Here is a 23,006-nt window from a genome sequence, read left to right as displayed (position 1 = left end):
ATTATCAGCTATTGGATTGTGAAGCATTTTGGTTTCCTTTTCTCTCTCTCTTACAGAAAACCTTTAAATCACATATAGTTTAAATACTTATATACAGATTAGGCGTTTATTTGGGGTTTCATTGAACAGTTCAACTGAAGTTGAATACTACAAATTATAACATATTCCCAGATTTTTCTTTAAAGAAAATAAACAAATTAATTGGCAACATATGTATATATACCACTTCACCTTCCCCCATACACTATCTCACAACAGCTTAAATTTTTTGTTTTAATGCCTAAAAAGTCAATTTAATTTGTGGCTTTTTAACCATACTCAGGATGATGCATTTTTTCCACAGTACAATTTTCTGTTTTATCATTATGTGGAACAATGGCAAGTCGGCAGGAAATGAGATACCGTTCATAGCATATTGTCAACCCCAGTGGTTCTCTACCTTGGCTGCATATTATGATCAACTTGGGGAGCTCTTAGAGACCCTGATGCCTAGGATACCACATTTCCACTTAAATCAGAGTCCTTAGGAGTGGAACTCAGGCTTCAGTACATTTTGAAGCTTCTTAAGTGATTCCATTGGGTAGCCAGGTTTGGGAAGCCCTGGCCTCACCTGCTAGTGAACTTGCACTGGGGGGTAATGGGGGACTGGAAAGAGAGAAGTAACCTTAGCTCCGTCTATCTGGGGCAATCAGAGTTAGGTAGTGTTTCTTGCCTTACTCGGATCCATTGTGCTGAAGCAAACCCGACCTCGACCCTGAATCTCCCTGCAGCCTTGCTTGTCTAGTCTCTCCATATCAGAATGGCCCTGAGACTGGTCTTCCCTGTATTGGTCCCACCTTTTGCTGTAGTCAGTGTGACTGGTACCGCATCTGACTACTTGCATGTTTTTTTCTGATCCTTTTTCCTGCAGAGCTAAGTCTTGCTTCCTGAACCTCCAAACCCTGGCTGAAATTGTACTGTCAAAGGATACCTGATACTTCTATGACATTTTTATATTAATGAAGGGTCAAAATAACCCTACTTCATCCCAGTATTTTTAGGGCATACCTTGCTTACTGGATTGACCTCTGTGATGAATATGAATGCTGCTAGCCTGGGCCACAGTACTTGCTCAAGGCCCCTGGCTGGGTTAGCCTCCCCATAGCTTTAATGAGAAAGACATTTTCTGGCCTCAGCAAACACACTCCTGTTTTGATTCCTTTGCCACGATTAAGTGCAAGTGAAACACAGCAGTTTTTTTGCTGTATTTAATAGGACCAACTCCCGGAGCAAGGAAAAAGAGCCCATTTTCATTTATTAGGCTTTTCCTTTTTTTACTTTTATTTTCCACCAGCTGCAAACTCAAATCTATCTCATCCGTAATGATAATAACCACAATGGTGAAAATAACTAACTTTCATTGGTTTCTTTTTACATCTTCACACCCTGAAAAGTCTTTTACAAGTTTTATATCTCATTTGCTGCTATAACAACCTACAAAATAATTACTATACTTAGTTTTTCTGTTGAAGAAACCATGGGTGAGATAAAGTTTCTTGGACAAGGTAACATATTTAATAAATGACAGAGCTAAGAGGATCCAAGCTAAGAGTGATGAGTTCTTGGAGCCTGAGCTACTCACCTTGGTCTTGTGAAAACTGGACTTAAAAAATATGCAAGATCCTCAAAAAATCTATCGTCCAACTCCATTTATATCCTTCTGTGTTCTCACTGTCATCTTTACCTATCCTTTCCTCAAGCCCTTCCAACCTACTGGTTGTCCTCCAACTGTGACAATGGCATATCTTTCCATGTTGTTCCTTAGGTCAGATATTTTTGTTCCCTCCTTCAAGGTGAACACCCACTCACAATTTTCAAGCCTCAGTTCAAATGTCAGTTGGTTCTGTGCGAAGCTTTACCTGAGCTCCCAAGCTGATTATTTACTGTTTTCTCTGTTCCTACAGCATATGGTAAATACCACAATCATAGCATTCATCACTGACTAGCTAATAACTTTTGATGATTTAATTAACGTCTATAAGACTCAGTTTCCTCATCTACAAAAATAAAGTTAATCAGAGATCCCACCTCAGAGTCTTACGAGGATGATAGGACATAATAAATTTAAAATACTTAACAGCATGTTGTGTCGTAAGCATTTTTAAAAGTCTTAACTATTTTTTATTACCATCTCAACATAGTAAAGTTTCTTAAAAATCTGTTTTCTCATTCTACGTGGTTAGTTTCTATAAGGATGGGCACAATGACATATATTTTGTATTTCCTTATTATGTAAAGTGCTCAGCACACAATAGAAACTTGGGAGCTCTTGCAAGTTACCTAACTCCTCTATCTCACAATGATGAAGACCCCATAGGGTTATATGAGGATTAAGAGAGAATGTTAAACTGATTAGCATGGAAATCCCTTCATAAATGTCAGCAACTACCATTATGTAATAAGTTTGAATAAATGGTTGGATGAATTCAGGAGGGAGTAAAACTCTTTCATGTTGCTGGTTTCTATTTATTATACTGAGATGATGGCAAATCACAGCTGTTCTTGTCAGCTGTCTCCTAGATAAACCTCCCTGTGTGATGGGATATGACGAGTCTTGAGACTTTGTCTTATTAACATGCAACAGAACTGATTCCTGCTGTCATCCAGGGAGTAAGTATTGTATTGATCACTGAGAGACCTGGCAAGTCTTGCTGAATGTCTCTTTTGACATAAGATGAATACTTTCCATAGATCCTTTCTGTTCTGCACTGGACTTAATTGTTTGAAGGTGTAGGGCATAACGGTGACAGAGGAAATAAAGTGCCCTCCTATAAATTCTAGTAATCCATCTAGAGTAAATACCAAAACATGACTTGAATTGGGTACCTGGCAATTTTTGTTACAAAGTGAACCTACAGATCCTAGGGCAGCAGAGGTCATAGAGGGAAATAAAAGGGCGTTCATTTAGTTTGGGATGGAGACGTCCGTAAAAAAAATCTTTTCTTCTGGAATAACTCCCCAAAACAGTATGGACTTTTCTTTTCTTATTCAGGCTTAAAAGAGCAATCTTTACTTGTTGGATCCTCTTCCCCCCCTTCCATTCTCACACACTGATGTCTTCTCGTACAATTGTTTCGGCAATAGTTGCCTTTAAAGAAAGAAAATATGATTTAAAAATTGCTACCAAAGAAATACTTGCAAGTCTTCCTTTGTTTGCAGGGAATATTCCATGTCATAGAATATAGCGTATCTTCAGTTTAGTGATTATCAGCTGCTTTGATGTGGTAGTCTGAGAAGTGAATATATGAATTTCTAATTTCAAATATCTTTCATTTTTAAATTTAAATAGCTAATACATTATGAGATATCTTGTTAATAGCTTGTTCCTTTATTTGATTAATTATGCATTTTCCCATTTCTGTCCCTTTATCGTTCATCTTTGCATCAACCCAACAGTCATTTGTCTTCAGAGACTACCCTTTACAGGTTCAATGGTAGCTTCAGATGCTGGTCTCACCTCTGTTCTTCTAATAAAAACACTTATAATTGATGAATAAATTCTCTTCTTGAACCTTCTCTCCAACCCTGCTAAGCTATCATGTCTCTCATAACTTTTGATAATAATGTCTTCCAAAATAGATTAAATTAAATTGCACAACTGAATTAGCTACTAATTTCCCAATTCCTCAAATTCAAATTTCTATCCCAACAAATGAGCTAAAATTAATATAACATTTTTTATCTATATTGGTTGATCCAATAAAATTTATGTTGACATTAAAACAGTGAGCAGCTCTAAATAGTGTGCCTATAAAAATTAATTGTAAAAAGTCTTAAGAAAAATGGGACTTTTTGAGTGTGACCCATACTAAAGAAAAATAAAAAAAGAAGAAGCATTTAGTAGAAACTGTCAATGTGACAGCCCAGGTGTGCAATTCAGCATACAGAGACTGCAGTGGAGCTATGATAAATAGGTTCAAAGAACTATAGGACTCTATGCTTTAAAGACTTCACTGGAGCTGTGATAAATAGGATCAAAGAACTATAGGACTCACAGTACCTCAAGTACCTCCAATTTCCACAATATAATGAAAGGAAATTGCAAATTAATAATCTAAGCTTCATCATAAAATATTAGAAAAAAGAGGAACAAACAAAAATGAAAATATGAAAGAAAATAATAAAGATTACAGTGGAAATCAATGAAATGGAAAACAGGAAAACAGTAGAGAAAACCAATAAAAACAATTGGGAAAATACATAAAACCAAAGGTTGGTTCTTTGAAAAGATCAAAACAATGGACAAACCTTTAGCTAGACTGACCAAGAAAAAAGAGAAAAGTTACAAATTGTCAAAATCAGGAACAAGAGAGGACATCACTACCAATCCTACAGAAGTTAAAGACATTGTAAGGAAATACTTTAAACTGTTTTCTGCCAACGTTGGACAATTTTGATGAAATACACAAATACCTAGAAAGATATAAATCCGTAACTGACTCAAAAAAAAAAAAAAGAAAAGAAAATCTCAATGGCCAATAAGTAAAAAAATAGAATTAGCAATTTAAAATATTCAAATAGAGGAAAGTTCAATCCCACATGGCTTCCTGGATGAATTGTCGGATATTTAAGGAAGAAATAATATTACTGTTTTACAAACTCTTCAAAATTTAGAGGAGAAAACATTTTCCATCTAATTCCATCAGTCCAATATCATTGTCATGCCAAAGCCAGACAAGACATCACAAGAAAACTAGACCAATATCCCTCATAAATATAAATGCAAAAAACATCAACAAAATAACAAACCAAGTCAATGTGTAAATTGACCAACATGTGTAAATTAACTGTGATTTTTTCACTTAAAAACAAAATTAGTTTAATATTCAAAAATCAATTAACATGGCTTAGTCGGTTAAGCATCTGCCTTTAGCTCAGGTCATGATCCCAGGGTCCTAGGATTGAGTCTGGAATTGGGTTTCCTGCTTATTGGGGAGCCTGCTTCTCCCTCTATCTCCACTGCTCCCTCTGCTTATGCTCTCTTTCTCTCTGTCTGTCGAATAAATAAGTAAAATCTTTTTAAAAAATCAATTAATGTAATGCACCAAATTAATATAAGAAAGGGGAAAATACATGATCATCTTAAAAGATGCAAAAATGAAGAAAATTCCAATATCCATTCCTGATTTAAAAACAAAAATAAAAACAAAAAACTTTCAACAAACTAGGAATAAAACAGAACTTTCTCAGTCTATTAAAAGGCATCTACAAAAAAACATACAGCTAACATACTAAAGGATGAGAGAGTGATGTTTAATGCCTATCATAGGGAACAAGTCAAGATATCCAATCTCATTACTCTACTCACCATTGTAGGACATTCTGACCACTTGCAGTAAGTCCAAAATTAAATTTAAATAAAGTGAATAAAGGGGCGCCTGGGTGGCTCAGTTGGTTGGGGTCCAAATCCTGATTTCAGCTCGGCTCATGATCAGGGTCATGAGATCGAGCCCTGTGTCAGGCTCCATGTTCAGTGTGGAGTCTTCTTGAGGTTCTCTCTGTCTCCCTATGCCCCCCCCATAAGCACACTCTCACTCTCTTGTTCTCCCGCTCTCTGTCTCAGTAAATAAATAAAGTCTTTTAAATAAATAAATAAATAAATAAATAAATAAATAAATAAATAAATAAAATAAAGGCATCCAGATTAGAAGAAAAGTAAATTGCCTTACTGGCAGATGATGTGATCCTGTATGTCAAAAATCCTAAGCAATCTACAGAAATACTGGTAGAACTAATAAAAGTGTTCAGTAATACCAGAGAATATAATATCAATAAGCATATTCAATTGCGTATATACATACTATCAATGAATTTTCTGAAAACGAAAATAAAATAAAAATAAAATAAAAATAAAATTTCACAAGGAAATTAAGTATGTACGAATACTTTAGCAAAAGAAGTACAATACTTATACATCAAAAATTTCAAAGCACTGCTGAGAGAAAGAATATGTTAGTCGAGAGAAATTAATGAAGATTTAATTAAATAGACATTTCTTGGTCATGGATAGATAGACTCAGTATCGTTAATATGACAGTTCTTGCCAACTTTATCAATAGATTCAAAAAATCCCATCAATATCCCCCTGGGATCTTTGCAAAGAGTGCTAAGCTGATCCAAAAAATTTATATGGGAATTCCCAGCATTCAAAATAATCAAATGGTTTTGAAACAGAAGAACAAAGTTGGAGAACTTAATACTTCCTGACTTTAGAACTTAATATAAAACTACATTAATCAAAACAGTGCGATGGCATAAAGACAGATACATAGATCATTGATTTTACTTAACATATATAAAAGAAGCCAGATAAAAAAGGCTTTTATCTGTATGATTTCATTTGTATGGCATTCTGGAAAAACTTGAAAAATAGAACTCAGAGCAGGAGTTGCTCTGGAGGAGGACATTGGGGTAGTAGGAGGGCCCTGGCTACAAAGGGACATAGGGACCCACTAGAGTGATGGAAGTGTATATTGTGATACGTGGCATGGTTACTGTACTAGGAACATTTATAAAAACTCAACAAGCTATACACTAAAAAGGGGTGAATTTTACTATATGAAGATTATTTCTAAACAAATTCAACTTTAAAATTAAAGAAAGAACATCCTGAACTTATTTATAATAACACGTTAGTAAATACTGCCAATTTAGTTAAAAGAGCATAAACCTTTGAATCAAAGCACAGTGATGCTTGTGAATTTAGGCTTTGCCACTTACTAGCTGAGAAACTTATTTTCTCTTCATTAAAATACAATGGTGGGATGCATGGGTGGCTCAGTTGTTTGGGTGTCTGCCTTCCACTAAGGTCATGATCCCAGGATCCTGGGATTGAGTCCTACATCGGGCTCCTTGCTCAGCGGGGAGCCTGCTTCTCCCTCTGCCTGCCACCCCCGCCCTCTGCTTGTGCTCATGCTCTCTCTCTCTCTTTCTCTGACAAATAAATACATAAAATCTTTTTTAAAAATGCAGTGGCAATATCTATCATGTAATAAGTATTATACTTTTCTCAGTTATTGGAAATGATATATTTAGGACAGTTATGTGACTGCCACATAATTTTGTATTTTCTTCATCCTTTGTCTTGAAATGTTGAAAATATCAACTGAAAGTTGAGGATTTCTCTTTGTTTTTGTCTTTTCTGTTTTTGCCATTTCAAAGATAGAGAAATAGAATGAAATGCATTACCCTTCCCTTTGCTGATCCTGTTAAACAAACTTTATTCTCCAGCTCAGGAAGTTTAGTTCCCCAACTAGACCAGTTGACTTGTCATTCACTAACCAAGAGCTATCTCCCATGCTCAGAACAGGCCATCATTTCTTTTGTTTCTGTGTCATCCAGTCCAAGCGTAGGTGGATGTTTTGTGGGAAGATTTTCTCAGTCAAACCAGTTTGGGATCCATATCATGTATCTTCAATAACCCTTCTTGTACATAAATTTATACACATGTGATTTCTTTTGAAAAATTGAATAATTTATCTTATTCATGTCATAAAGTTAAATCAAGATTTATCTCATTGCATTGCTAAATATACTTTTGAAGAAATAAGATTTTCTGCAACCAAAGCATGTGAGCTTCATGGCTCCTAGAATCACGTTTTGTACCAAGCTCACTATGTTAGTGGTTTGATAGTGATAATAAAAGAATAGGACTTACTTCAGAACATGTTTCATGTTATTCATTAGACCACTATTTGTTAAAGTTTTCAGGACAAAAACAAGGAAAAAAACTACATATGTGATAGAGATGATGAATTAAGATGAGGAAAATTACATTTAAAAGTGATAGAGGATCATGAGAACATCTGAACAGAAACTTTTAAAAAATAGATTAATGGCAGCCAATAATTGTATTTAGGGATTAAGCTTAAATCATGTAGTTAGATCATGGCAGTACTCCTAAAATGTTAGAGAGTAACACTGTGTAATTCTAGTTAAAATGGAATTTTTCTGAATTAAGTATTTCAAGGTATCATGAACTTGCTTAATTCTAAGGAAAACCATGTCTATTATTCACTTTGTCTTGTAGAAAAGAAAGTCTCCAGAATTGGTTTCTAAGATGAAGAACTTTTCTTACAAGATATGTAGGAGTCCCACTCCATTTGATAAAATAGACCCTGAAAGAAAAGCAGTGTAATGAAAACTGAGAGGTTAAGTATCAAAGTAATTGAGAATATGCTAAGTCAGAAAGGAGTGGCATGATATATTCAAAGTGCTGATTGTGAAATATTTGCAGGTAAGAATATTCTATCCAACAAGGCTATCATTCAGAATAGGAGAGATTAAGTTTCCCAAACAAACAAAAACTAAAGGAGTTCATGCCCACTAAACCAGCCCTGCAAGAGATATTAAAGGGGACTTTTTGAGTGGAAAGAAGAGACCAAAAGAGACAGTATAGAGGTAGGAAACACAAAAGCAATAAAAATGAATATTTCTGTAAAAAATCAGTGAAGGAACTCACGAAATAAAAGGGTATAAAATATAACAACATATACCTAAAACATGGAGAAGAGGAGTAAAGAATGGGGTCAAATTTAAACAACCATCAGTTTAATGTAGACTGCTATTTGCAGAAGAGGTTATGTACAAACCTCTGGTAACCATATATCAAAAACCACTAATAAATATGCAAAGAATAAAGAGAAAGAAATAGCAAATAAAGAAAACCATGAAAGAGAGAAAGACAAGAAAGGATGAGAGACAATCTTTAGAAACAATCATAAAACAAGTAATAAAATGACAATAAATGCATATCTATCAATAATTATTTTATTTCTTTTCAAAGAGAGAGAGAGGGATTTGTATTTGAGACAGAGGGAAAGCTGGGGGAAGGGCAAAGGGAGAGGGAGAGAAGCAGACTCCCTGCTGAACACAGAGACAAAATTGGAGTTCAATCCCACAACCCTGAGATCATGACCCCAGTTGATAAGAGTTTGACACTTGGGGCACCTGAGTGGCTCAGTTGTTAAGTGTCTGCCTTCAGCTCAGGTCATGATCCCATGGTCCTGGGATCAAGCCCCGCATCGGGCTCCCTACTCAGTGGGAAGCCTGACTCTCCCTCTCCCACTCCCCATCCTTGTGTTCCCTCTCTCGCCGTCTCTCTCTGTGTCAAATTAAATTTAAAAAAAAAAGCGCCTGACACTCAACCAACAGACTGAGCCACTAAGGTGCCCCATCAGTAATTACTTTAAATGTAAACGGACTAAATGCTCCAATAAAAGGTATAGGGTGACAGAATGCATGAAAAAAAAAAGACCCAGGTGTATGCTGCCTATAAGAGATGCATTCAGACCTAAAGACACCTGCAGATTGAAAGTGAGGGGATGGAAAAATATCTATTATGCAAATGTATGTCAAAAGAAAGTCAGAATGGCAATACTTATATCAGACAAAACAGACTTTAAGACAAAGAGTATAACAAGAGACAAAGAAGGACACTATATAATCACAAAGGGGACAATTCAAACAAGAAGATATAATAAAGGTAAATATGCACCCAACATAGGAGCACCCAAATACATAAAACAATTAATAACAAACATAAAGGAACTCTGGTAATGATACAATAATAGTAGGGGACCACTAGCATCAATGGAAAGGTCATCTAAACAGAAAATCAACAAGGAAACAGTGGCTTTGAATGACACACTGGAACAGATGGATTTAAGAGACACATTTAAAACTTTCCATCTTAAACAGCAGAATACACGTTCTTTTCAAGTGCACATGGAACATCCTCCAAAATAGATCACACATTAGCCCATAAGACAAGCCTCTGCAAATTCAAGAAGATTGAAGTCATATCATGCATCTTTTCTAACCACAATGGTTTGACACTCGAAATAAACTATAAGAAAAAATCTGGAAAGATCACAGTTACGTGGAGGTTAAATAATATGCTACTAAGCAATAAATGGGTCAACCAGGAAATCAAAGAAGAAATAAAAAAATTACATGGGAACAAATGAAAATGAAAACACAATTGTCCAAAACCTCTGGGATGCAGCAAAAGCAGTCACAAGAGGAAAGTATATAGCAATACAGGCCTACATCGAGAAGAAAGAAAAATCTCAAATACACAACCTAACATTACACCTAAAGGAGCTAGAAAAGAGAACAACAAACAAATCCTAAAACTAGCGGAAGGAAGGAAATAATAAAGATTAGAGTAGAAATAAATGATATAGAAACTAAAAAACCAATAGAGCAGATCAATGAAAGCAGGAGCTGATTCTTTGAAAAAAATCAATAAAATTGATAAAACTCTAGCCAAACTAATGAAAAAAAGAGAAAGGACTCAAATAAAACCACAAATGGGAGAGGAGGAATAACAACCAATATAACAGAAGTACAAACAACTATAAGAAAATATTAGTAAAAACTCTATGCCAACAAATCAACAACCTAGAAGAAATGGATAAATTCCTAGAAACATATAACCCACCAAAACTTAATCAGGAAGAAATAGAAAATTTGAATAGACTGATCAACAAAGAAATTGAATCAGTAATCAAAAACTCCCAACAAACAAAAGTCTAGGACCAGATGGCTTCACATGCAAATTCTACCAAACTTTTAAAGAAGAGTTAATGTTTATTTTTCTCAAACTATTCCAAAATATAGAAAAGGAAGGAAAACTCCCAAATTCATTATACGAGGCCAGCATTATCCTGATACTAAAACCAGAAATAGACACCACTAAGAAAGAGAACTGCAGGTCAATATCCCTAATGAAAATAGATGCAAAAACCCTCAACAAAATACTAGCAAACCAAATTCAAGAATAATTTTAAAAATCATCACCATGATCAAGTGGGATTTATTCCTAGGGTACAGGGTGCTTCAATATTCACAAATCAATCAATATGATACACCACTTTAATAACAGAAATGAACCATATGATCATTTCAATAGACACAGACAAAACATTTGACAAAGTACAACATCCATTCATGATAAAAGCCCTCAACAGAGTAGGTTTAGAGGGAACATACCTCAACATGATAAAGGCCATATAAGAAAAATCCACAGCTAACATCATCCCTGAGAGCTTTTCCCCTAAGTTCAGTAACAAAACAGGGATGTCCACTCTCATCACTTCTCTTCAATATAGTCCTGGAAGTCCTAATCACAGCAATCAGACAACAAAAAGAAATAAAAGACAATCTAGATCGGAAAGGAAGGAGTCAAGTTTTCACTATTTACAGTTGACATGATACTCTATATAGAAACCTTGAAAGACTCCACCAAAAACTGCTAGAACTGATGCACAAATTCAGTGAAGTCGCAGGACACAAAATCAACTTATGGAAATCTGTTGCATTTCTATACACCAATAACGAAACTGCAGAAAGAGAAATTAAGGAATCAGTCCCATTTACAGTTGCACCAAAAACAATAAGATGTCTAGGAACAAACCTAACTAAAGAGATGAAAGATCTGAACTCTGAAAACTATGAAACGCTGATGGAAGAAACTGACGACAACTCAAAGAAATGGAAAAACATTCCATGCTTATGGATTGGAAGGGCAAATATTGTTTACATGTCTATACTACCCAAAGTAGTCTACACATTTAATGCAATCCCTATCAAATGCCAACACCATTTGTCACAGAACTGGAACAAACAATTCTAAAATTGGAACCACAAAAGACCCCAAATAGCCAAAGCAATTTTGAAAAAGAAATGCAAAACTGGAGGCTTTACAATTCCAGACTTCAAGTTATATTACAAAGCTGTAGTAATCAAAACAATATCATATGGCACAAAAATAGGCACATAGGTCAATAGAACAGAGGAGAAAACCCAGAAATAAACCCACAATGATATGGTCAGTCTTCGACAAAGCAAAAAAGAATATCCAATGGGAAAAGGACAGTCTCGTCAACAAATGGTGTTGGAAAAACTGGACAGCAACATTGCAAAAGAAATAAAGTGGACCACTTTCTTATACCATACACAAAAATAAATTCAAAATGGACTACAGAGCTAAACATAAGACCTAAAACCATAAAAATTCTCTAGCATTGGCAGTAACCTCTTTGACATTGACCATAGCAACTTCTTTCTAGATATGCCCCCTGAGGTAAAGGAAACAAAAGCAAAAATAAACTTTTGGGACTTCATCAAAATAAAAAGCTTCTCTACAGCGAAGGAAACAATCAACAAAACTAAAAAGCTACCTATGGGATGGGAGAAGATATTTGTAAATGACATATACAATAAAAGGTTAGTATCCAACATGCATAAGGAACTTGGCAAAACTCAACACTCAAAAAAAATCCAATTAAAAAATGGACAGAAGACATGAATAGACATTTCTCCAAAGAAGACATACAGATGGCCAACAGACACATAAAGAGATGCTCAACATCACTCGTCCATCAGGGAAATGGAATTAAAACCTCAATGAGATATCACCTCACACCTGTCAGAATAGCTAGAATCAAAAAGACAAGAAATAACAAATAGTGGTGAGGCTGAGGAGAAAAAGGTACCCTTGTGCGCTGTTGGTGGTAATGCAAACTGGTGCAGCCACTGTGGAAGACAGTATGGAGGTTCCTCAACAAGTTGAAAATAGAGCTACCCTCCAATCTAGCAGGTGCACTACTATTTACCCAAAGAATACAAAAACACTAATTCAAAATGTTACATGCACCCCTATGTTTATAGCACCATTATTTACAATAGCCAAGCTATGAAAGCAGCCCAAATATTTATCAGTTAATGCAGCAATAAAGAGGATGTGGCATATGTATACAGTGGAATATTACTCAGCCATGAAAAATAATGAAATATTGCCATTTGCAATGACATAGATGGAGCTAGCGTGTATTATGCTAAGGAAAATAAGTCTGTCAGAGAAAGACAAATACCATATGATTTCACTCACATGTGGAATTTAAGAAGGAAAACAAACAAGCAAAGGGAAAAGAGGGAGAGGGAGAGAAAGACAGATTAAGAAATAGACTCTTAATTGTGGCCAACAAACTGATGGTTACCAAAGCAGGGTTGGGTGGGAGGACGGGTGAAATGCATGATGGGAATTGAGGAGTGCACTTGTTGTGACGAGGACCAGGTGATGTATGAAATTGTTGAATCACTATATCATATACCTGAAACTAGCATAACACGGTACATTAACTAATTGGAACTAAAATAAAAACCTAGAAAAAAGAATATGCTAAAAGAAGGTAATTAAGAGAGAAGAGTGTCTGGTGAAGTTTAATATAATCCTTGCTACAAACTTAGGCATAATCACCTCTTAAGAAAATGAGAACAAAAATGACTAAAGCAGATTCTGCTAAAATGTTACTTATGTGTGTGGTTTTTTTTTTTTAAGATTTTATTTATTTACTTATTTGAGAGAGAGGCAGAGAGAGATAGAGAGCACAAGAAGGGGAGAGGAGCAGAGGGAAAGGAAGAAGCAGGCTCCCAATTGAGCAGGGAGCCCGACATGGGCTTGATCCCAGGACCCTGGGATCATGACCTAAGCCCAAGGTAGATGCTTAACCAATTGAGCCACCCAGGTGCCCCAAGTATTATTTATGATTTTAAGTTGATTTTCTCTCTAATTCATTAGTTTCATGGATATTTTTTTTTATTTTTGCAAAATACCCTAATTAAAACCTTAAATAATTCTGGAGCATCCTTTAATTATTCTGAGAACTCTGATAGAAATAACATATTTTGAACTATTTTCATTCTCATTCTCCATTAGGGGAGGAAACCAAAGGTAACATTTTTCCAATTTTTTAGAGAAGAAAAGCATTGTATTCCTTTTATTCCTCAATTTTCATGTGAACATGGTAATAAAACATACTAAGGCTTCCATAATAAAGCCAAACTTTCCATGATGGGAAATGGGGACATCAGTGATGAGGCTAATCTGGCTACCATCTCTGCATGCCCCATTGAGGGTGAGCTGACCCAACAGTCCTCGCTAGGTAGTCGGAGGTCCCCTGCTTCCTTTCCTCGCCATTACATGCATGTCAGAATGGTGGTGTTCATTTTAGGCAAATACACACACTGGTTTGCAATGATAGGTCTTTAACTTTCGAAGCATTTTCACATGAATGTTACTCTATTTTATCCCATGTAATAGATTGGGAAATGGATCCCAGACTAAAGTGCTGTCATGTGACTACATGCTGATGCCAGAATTAGCAAGCACCTCTCACCTGTAGAAGTCTACCTTATCATTTTTGGTTTCAGGGACAGTCCCTGAAACAGAATATTAAACAAAAATTTACATTATTGTATGGTGGAAGGTAAATGAAATTTGGCATAATCCAACCTAAGTATGAATCACCAGTTTCCTCATCTCTAAAATGGGGCTAATATACTTTTCAAGGTAGGAAAAAGGATTAAATGACACAATCCATATTTGGAACAATTAGCTTTTGACCTAATCCGTGGGAGAACCTCAGTAAATAGCAGTGTATAATAAAAATAATAATCTGTGGTTGTAGTGAGGCTCTCATTAATCCAAGGGTCTGGTACCACTGCTGGTGGCTGCTGAGCTTGGGTACCGGCTATGTTGAAGATCCTGTCTTTGTGTAAGGACGCGCATCCTTTGGAAACTACTCCAGTAAGCATCAGGAGCTGTGCTAGGCGCTAGATTCGCAGGCGTGAGCCTCTGCTCTCATGCAGCTCCTCGCATGTGCAGCCTGGACTGCTTCTACCACTTTCTTCCACCAAATGATTCTACCCTTATGAGAACCTCAGTGATGGAATTCATTCAGCACCAAGTAATGGTTGAGGGGAGGAGGATGGACAGAACAAAACTTGGCATTGACGAGGATGCATGTCCATGCATGCCAGTGGCCAGAGTCTGCATGCTGTGGGCTTAAACTCAAGTGGAAGCAGTCTTCTAATGGTTAGTATTGGCATTATGCACTCAGCATATCTGGGGCAAAAAGCTCTTAATGCATCTTGTGTCTTGTCTCCAAAAGGGAGAGTTCGTCATATTGTTGCCATGATACCAAGTTGAGGACTTTGAGTGGAGCCCATCACCAGGTCTTACTTAAGAGACCTTTATTTTCCATCTAGTATATATTTGAAGGCCTTTACATTTCTTCTTCCTTCTTGGGGCCCTGTGTTTCTTGTATCCCAGACCCACATTGAGTGTGGGATCTGCTTTGTGGAAACACTTCCACGTTCTTGTCAGGCAAATCTTCAGGCTCCTATGTTGTCCTTGGCTTTGGCTTAGGCTTAAGTAACCTTTCTTATTGGGAAGATTATTTCTCCTGCCCATCCCTACATTTGTTTTTCTGCTTAGGGATCTCTCCCAGCCGTTTCCTGGCCTGGGGCTGCTGTCGATACTTCTGAAGCGTGTTCCCTAGCATCAAGGAGTCAGCCTCATGGAATTCTGTGACTATTGAGAGCAAAGTCATAGGGTAGGCCTGGGTAGAGGTGAGGACTGTGAAGCTGGCTGTCACCTGGGCCTTTGGGGTACAGGCTGCTGCAGCTTGACGTTGACCCAAAGATGTGCCACCTAGCCTAGAATTGTTGATGGAGCAGATTGACTATTTGAAGCATGCTGGGTGAACAATGTGCATTGTTTTCAAGCTGCAAGCCTGCTGCACATGTGAAGGACCCCTGAGATTCATCATTACTTTACTAGGTCTGAGTCTTTGCCTGGCCGTCTTACGTCTGTTGCTCCTGACTCCACTCTACACTAGGAGTCCAAGAGGCAGAACTAACACTGGACTTACATAGCTTATCCTCATGGTTTCAAGTTTAAGTACCATTATTCTCACTTTGGCTTTGGTTTTCCAAAAACAAAAAACAAACAAACAAACAAAAAAAACCCCTGTGGCTTGAGTGCTCTCCATTCAGTCTCAACCATTTATTTAGATGTTCCAGCTGGAGGACATGGTTACATGTCATTTTTGGCTGAAGCCAAAACAGTCTCTACTGAGATGGAGAGCACAGCTTTAGGATTACTACTCGGGAGCAATGACTGGGGAAGAGGGCAATGTGTGAAGGGTGCATTCCACCGACTGGCCCTGGTGGTTGGTGGTGAGGCTGCCAACCAGTGAGTTCCTGCGTCCATCAGGAAGCTGTATGCTTATGGAATCCAGTAGACCCCTGCCCGGAAGTTAATAACCTGAATGAGTGTGCTCATTGTATAAATGCGTAGCTTGAGAGCAGCTTAATCATATGTACCGTAGACCTGTCTACCGTAAGACTGTTGCTTGTCCCTTGTATCTTAATCCTGTCCTCAACATCCCTTTGTACGTGGCCTGGAAACCTACTTTCCCTAATGTAGTGGAAGTCCCTCCCTTTATCCACATTTAGACTGATATTTTCTTTGCTTAAATGTGTCTGATAGAGAGGGGCCTTGCGCTGAGAGACAGCTGCGTGAAGCCACACCCTGAAATCCTGAATGCATTGTCATAAGCAAACCTTGCTGCCACTTTAAGCCATGAGGGCATCCTCCTTCTGCCCTAAGAGCACAGCATCCTATTGCCCTAAACGTTTGCTCTAGTCTTCCTTACTTAGTCAAGAGAGTGCGGGATATCAGCACTAAGGAATGCTTACCCATTCGTCTTTCCCTGGGCCCTGACATTAGGAAGCATTATCACTTCCAAAGACTAAGGAGCATTTGCTGGATTTGTAAATATTCTGACTCCAAAATATACCTGACACATCTCTACCCAAAATACTAGTAAACCATCATCTTTTTTGAAAACTGTAATATTCATGGGAGGTAGCTGTGTGATTTCTGAGTCATAAATCACTTCCTTTCAAGACAAAAGTAGGAAAATGTCCAAAGGCATTCACAATGATAGCCATCTAAATATCCAGGCTGGTAAGGGGAAAAGAGAAAACCCCAACGTTAATTTCTGTGTTCTCTTGGCTGCCTTTCTTCTTGCGTGTGCTTCCAGGAAACCAAGTCCTTTCCAGGTGTCAGAATCACTGGGGCACTGGCTTCTCAGTACTGGAATGTGAGCCTTCCCTCTAGCAGACAGCATGTAAGAATTTGTAGGGAAGCCATTCCCATTTAGAGATAAATGCATGTGTTGCCTCTGTCGATCTATTCTGGTAGAAAACTTCCGCATTCCAGTAGTGGGTTCCTTTAGGTTTTAAGATCATAATTAAGTGGTTTTTTTCCCTTTTCCTTTTGTTTCTTAAGCTTCAAAGATGACATTTAAGTTTGCTTTCCTTGGGCTTTATCTTTGGAATCCCTGGCAGATAGCAATCAGATGACTGAATTCATGGATTAGTAGTTTTGTTGCAGTTCGGTAAAGGAACACCCCTTTAGCCCCTCCTCCAGTCTAGACACCTCTTTGTCTAATCACAATTATTTTTCTTCCCTTTTATCATCCACAAATTAACTGGTACATTGGCACGGATCATGGTCCTTTTTAACATGAAGTTTCAGACTTTGATTCCATGTGTTCCTTAAGAACTTGTTCTATTGCTGTGATTTAAGAATGTGTAATCAGGAAGCTCTCTGATACGGAATTAGGTTCTGAAGGATAACTTAATTCAGCCCCCAGTTTCCTCTCCCACCCCAAACCCGCATCGTAATTCCTTGTATGCTCAGGGTCTGCGATGTTGCAGTGAGTTCTTCATTTATGCAGAGCTGTACTCATAGGAATCTTACTTTTCTTCCTAAAAGAATCAGATTGGGCTTGGTTTCTGCCTTTGCCCACTCATGGCTGTTTGGCTGTGAAATTCAGTCTGTAGGAACCTCAGCTTCTTTGAAATACCAATAGCAACAGTTTGGGAAGATTGTGGAAAGAAAACAAATCCACGTGTAAAGTACCCATCCAATGCTTGGCATGAAGTAGGCACGTGAGTAATGCTGACTGTGATAACGCTCCTGCTGAAAAGGACAGGGGGAAAGAAGGGGAAGAAGAGGAGGAGGAGGAGAAGCAGAGGGAGACAAGAAGAGAAGAGGAGGACTATGGGATGGTGCAAGTAATGAGAGTCTAGATTGTACCATAGCCTTTGGGGAGGGTTTTCCCAAGTATCTCTTCCTTTAATTTAATAGCTCTCATCTTCAATGTGATCACATCAGGTGATGAGAGTCTCTGAAAGGTTTTCTTTTTTTTTTTTTTCTCTTTCAGGAAGATGCCAATAGAAAGTGCTTCTCACCTTCTCTCTGTTGGCCCTTTGCCCTAACTTTTGACCGCCTCTCTGCATTAGCTAACCTCCACAGTGCCCCACCAGCAAAAGGCTCGGCCACTTGTCTACCATCATAACATTCTTGAATCATAAGAGAGCTCTTTATCCACAGCCTGTCTCAACCCAATCAGATAATATAGGAGTTAGATTTAAAATTTAAAGTAGAGTTTGAAGCTGCTGTCTCTGTTTTGTAAATTATATATGAAAAAAGTCTCCTGATTTTTATCCAGTTAATTTAACAGTCCTTACTTAAAATTAATAGAGATTATTTGGAACATCAGGAAAGCAAATGGAGAATAAGCATGGAAGTTAATTTTCAGTACCACTAGTCTTTGAAGTTTAATAGCTAATAAATATAAACATGAAGTGACAGTTGCCTCATTACAGATGTAAACACATATAAACCTACCCAGTAGCAATTTAAAACAAACTTAGAAATATACCTCCTACTTTGGTTATGCTTGAGCCTTTTTCACCAAGGCTATCATTCTTTTTGATTTATTATTTCCCACCTTAACACTGTAGCTGCCCAATGCAGTTACTAAAATAGTTAATTCTTGCAAAAATTAACTTTAGATTCTTAAAGGGAGAAAGAGAAATACCCACCAGATTATCCTCTAGATAGTGGGAAACCTAGCTACAATGTGTATTTTCACCCGGAATATCACCGTGTGCCCTGGGCGTAACCGTTAGTGTGCTCAAACCGTGTACGTATCAGCTGTGGATCTCTGGGCGTAATCAGTGTGTGGGAGAAAAACCACCCCCTCACACAGGACCTGCTTCTGATTCCTGGATGACCAGATTTCATTGTTATACAATCAAGGTCACTTTTTTTGTACTTTCTTTCATAGAAGATGCTTTCGCTTAAACAGATGTCTTTACATTTTTGTGGCTTTGTTATGTTATAATGCAAAGGGATTAAGAGGACATCAGTTGCCTCCTGAGTGAGGGACACAGGTTAAAACTGCCTTCAGAGTAAAGTCAGGGATGCACACGAGCTGTGAGCTGGGTATCCTCTGGCAGAGTTAGCTTTTGGGTCCTGTCTGAGCACAAATCAACATGTTTCTGAGCCTCAACTGTTGCTCTTGTCAAATATTGTCTCCCTTTTTGGGTAATGACTTTTGTCATTATCTTTGATGTGGTTCTGCTAAGACAGCATGCTCTCTGTGTGAGATATATATAAATCCTGAGTGGAGGAGTGAGCGTCGGCCTGCGCTGATTGCTTATGCTAACTGGCAAATATTAAGGTAAACTTGTCTATTTTAAGTAGATGGTTTAAGTGACTCCATTTCACAGAGAACTTAGCTTCAGTAATTTGTGTGTGTTTTTTTAAAAATCTGCCTCTAAATAATTCCATTTCCAAGAGCAAAATAAATAAATAGACAAATAGCTCTTAGTAAAACAACAGTAAGTATTCGCTTGCTGAGAGAAAAAGCGAGATTTCCAATGTGGAGAAGTCTGGGATGTTACCACCACTCTTAAAAATGCAGACATGTCTGCTTTCTTTAAAAAAATAAAATTGAACTCAAGCAAGTTCACACTTTTCTCAAATAAATTGATGAGTTTCAAATAAGCAAGCTATAATCACATAGTCTTATTTTCACTGTAGTGTCTTCCAATATTTATTATTTACTCTACATGAAATTGCCTGTAATTTTAATGAGCCTATCATAGCTTTTTATATTCGGCGTTTATAGACACATATCCTTATGTTAGCATAACTCCCATACTACTTATAGCAAACAAAGCATAATATAAGTTTTACAATATAACATTCCATAGCGACCAACTGTTTCCCTTTTGCTCGGTTATAATAACAGTAGTCACAATAACCACTACTCATTGACTATTTCTACAGCAAGTATTCTGTTAAGAGCCTCTTTTAACAAAGTAGACACCAAGGCTTAGTTTGTTATATGGAAATGCCTACAATTTGATGTACTTATGTCTACTCTCTGTGTGACATTTGTAAGGAAAAAACTTGCTAGTCTTTGCGCACCTTTAACTTCCTTCTCTGAGAAAAAATAAGGCTGGAAATAGCTGAGCTCAAGGCTGTACCCAGCAGAGTCTGGCACATAGTAGATGTTCGAGAAGTGGGGAGGATCATCATTGAGAACTACTCCCGAAGTTGATTTGCCCAAATCGGTAAGATGGAGAGATGTATACTATTTTGTGCATATTTCCTGATGGATTTCCAGGATAATTAAGCAGTCGGTGCCCCCGAGAATGTGCGAAGTGTTCATTTTTTATACACCAGAGCCTTACCTGGTTTGCTTTTGCATTCTTCATGTGTTCATTCTTCATTTATTCTTTCAACAAATAACAGGTGCGTTGTGTACCAAGCAGTTCTGAGGTCGCTGTTACACTCAGGTTGCAGCCAGCATGAAGGAGGTGTGGTCTGTTCAACAAGAGTTGGAAGACTCAGGTGTGGTCTGCACTGCTAGGCCAGTAACAGGCAGCCAGAAATGTATGTGGGGTGTGTGTGTGTGTGTGTGTGTGTGTGTGTGTGTGTGTTACATGTTTGTCTTCTCCATGAGGCTATAGTTGGTCATTTTGATATCACATCATACCGTATCAATGAAGATGATCAAGATACAGCCTCCTGGGAAAGACACGTGTTAACAGAAAATACACTATATAATAGATTATGCACCGAAGGTCGTGCCTGTATAATTTTGCCCCAGGGATTAAGGATGGCTACAAAATGCACTACCTACTTAAACACTTTCTCAAGTGAATACTAGTTTATCAGTGTGATTAGAAAAAGGCTCAATGTTCGAAAGTGTAATCTCCCCAAAGGAAGCAGAAAATGCAAAGTCAGGAGAGACCTACCTATCCGGCAACCATTTTCCTATAGCTGTAACGGTCACGGTGGATGGATGAGTATTAGTCCAGGAGGGTGGGAAGGTAAACAGGGCTAGACCCGGAAGAAGATAGGAAGCTGGTAAATATCACATACCTCCTATGTGACAGGTGACACGCTGGACATTTTAAGTGTATTTTTTCTTCTAAGTTTTAGAATAATCCTGTTTTAGAGGTGATGGAATGAGACTTTGAATATGAACTTGTTCAACTTTGTACAGCAGGAATATGGTGGATCTGCTGTTTAGAGCCAAGATCAGAACCCCTTTGAGATCAGAACCCCTCTTCTCTTCACCAAGATGCAATTAATAGTTAAATGGGAAACCACTTAAATGGCTTCTCATTTATGTGGGTTTAATTAACTTCTATGAAGATAAATCTTTGGGATTTTGTTCTGTGATGTCTCAAACTTCGTTGAGAGTACGAAATAAATGTTCTAGAAAACTTATTTTCACTTTCTTTGGTGTCTTTCAAACGTAAATGTTTCCTCTTCATAAAGACAGCATGGTTTTCCTTGTGCTATGTAGCAGGTCCTTTTTTTTTTAAATAGGATTTTTAAATTATTTTTTTAAGTTTTTATTTAAATGCCTGCTAGTTAACATACAGTGTAATATTAGTTTCTGGTGCACAATTTAGTGATTCAACACTTATGTAAAATACCCAGTGCTCATCACAACAGATTTTTTTTTATAGGCGTTAGGCTTTGCTTTGCTTACCTTCATCACCCCCTTTATCCATCCTTAGATATGGCCAGTGAGAACATCTTGGCCTGTTGGAGGATGACACTTACCCTGGTGGCCAGCTTTCTCCATCCATCCTCATTGGCCTAGCCTGTGTGCCAGATTGAGTGTGACTGAATCTCACCTCCTTTCTGGTGCCTCCTCCAGGGAAAAGCCCCACTGCCCCCAAACAAGGCTGGCCATACTCAGTGCAGCTGTTTCATTGCCCCTGGGACCCCTCCCATCTTCTGGAAGGATTGGATTCCCACCCCCTGCATGCAGTCTGCCCGAAAGCACCCTCTTTCCCTAATATCGTCCCCTCCAAAAGGAGAACTAACAATTCTCTAGACCAGAAACCAGCCAACCATTTCAAGAAAAGGTCAGATAGTTGGTATTTTAGACTTGGCGAGTCGTGCTATTTGTCACCACCCCTCCACTCTGCCATTGGAGCACAAAAGCAGCCAGAGAGGAGATGTAAATGAATGGCTGTGGCTGTGTTCCAATAAAACTTTATTTATAGACTCTGAAATTTGAATTTCAAATAATTTGCAGGCTTCTTTTGATTTCTTTCAACGATTTAAAAATGTAGGACCCATTCTTAGCTCAAAAACAGGCAGCAGGCTGCAGTTTGCCAGCCCCTGCTCTAGACAGTGCACCACGGTGCTCACTCCTTCTTTGGTGGGGTCAACTGGGGTCTGACCACTGGGGTGTCTGATGTAGCTCTTTCACGACAGCATCTCCAATCCAGAGCAGCTTTTCCTAGTTCCTTCCTAGAGCCGTTAGTCATTTCCATTTGCTCCTGTCTTTGTGCAAGGGGAGGACTGCACTCAAGGATCTGGTCATAGGTGAAGGTGGTTAGGTTCTGCTAGCAGGCTGATACCTGATCTGGGAGTGAAAGGAGAACTCTTTTTCTCTGGAAAATTTCTTTGTCTTTAACCTTCTGCTGTTCATCAGGAAACCTCTCCAACTGAAGTAAATTAAACTGACTACTGATCACTTTGTAATTCTTTAAGTGAACATATTTGACCTTAATTCACACGATTTTTCAGATTACTTATTCTACTTTTTTTTTCTCTTGAGATTGTGTTGCAAACAGGAAGATAACTTTGGCAAGTAAATGAAAGGATTGATCAAACAAGAGTGTGAATTTAGACAAAAAAGATATGCCAATTCCTATGCTGGGTGTTGCCATTTATTTGTTCATTCATTCAGCAAATATTTACATGTGCCAGGCACTAAATCCCA

General features: G+C 37.8%; 1 protein-coding gene across 4 annotated transcripts in view; it reads left to right on the top strand.

Annotated features, from left to right (window-relative positions):
* CHRM3 (cholinergic receptor muscarinic 3) overlaps positions 1–23,006 on the top strand; it is a 474,740-nt gene that overhangs the window by 114,036 nt on the left and 337,698 nt on the right. The gene's annotated exons all lie outside the window — the stretch shown is intronic.

Source organism: Ursus americanus, chromosome 6, assembly GCF_024610735.1.
Source record: "Ursus americanus isolate L20-20 chromosome 6, mUrsAme1.1.p, whole genome shotgun sequence".
NCBI classification, from domain to species: Eukaryota; Metazoa; Chordata; class Mammalia; order Carnivora; family Ursidae; genus Ursus; species Ursus americanus.
The sequence above is the reverse complement of the archived record's forward strand: the minus strand, read 5'-3'. Positions and strand labels throughout refer to the sequence as shown.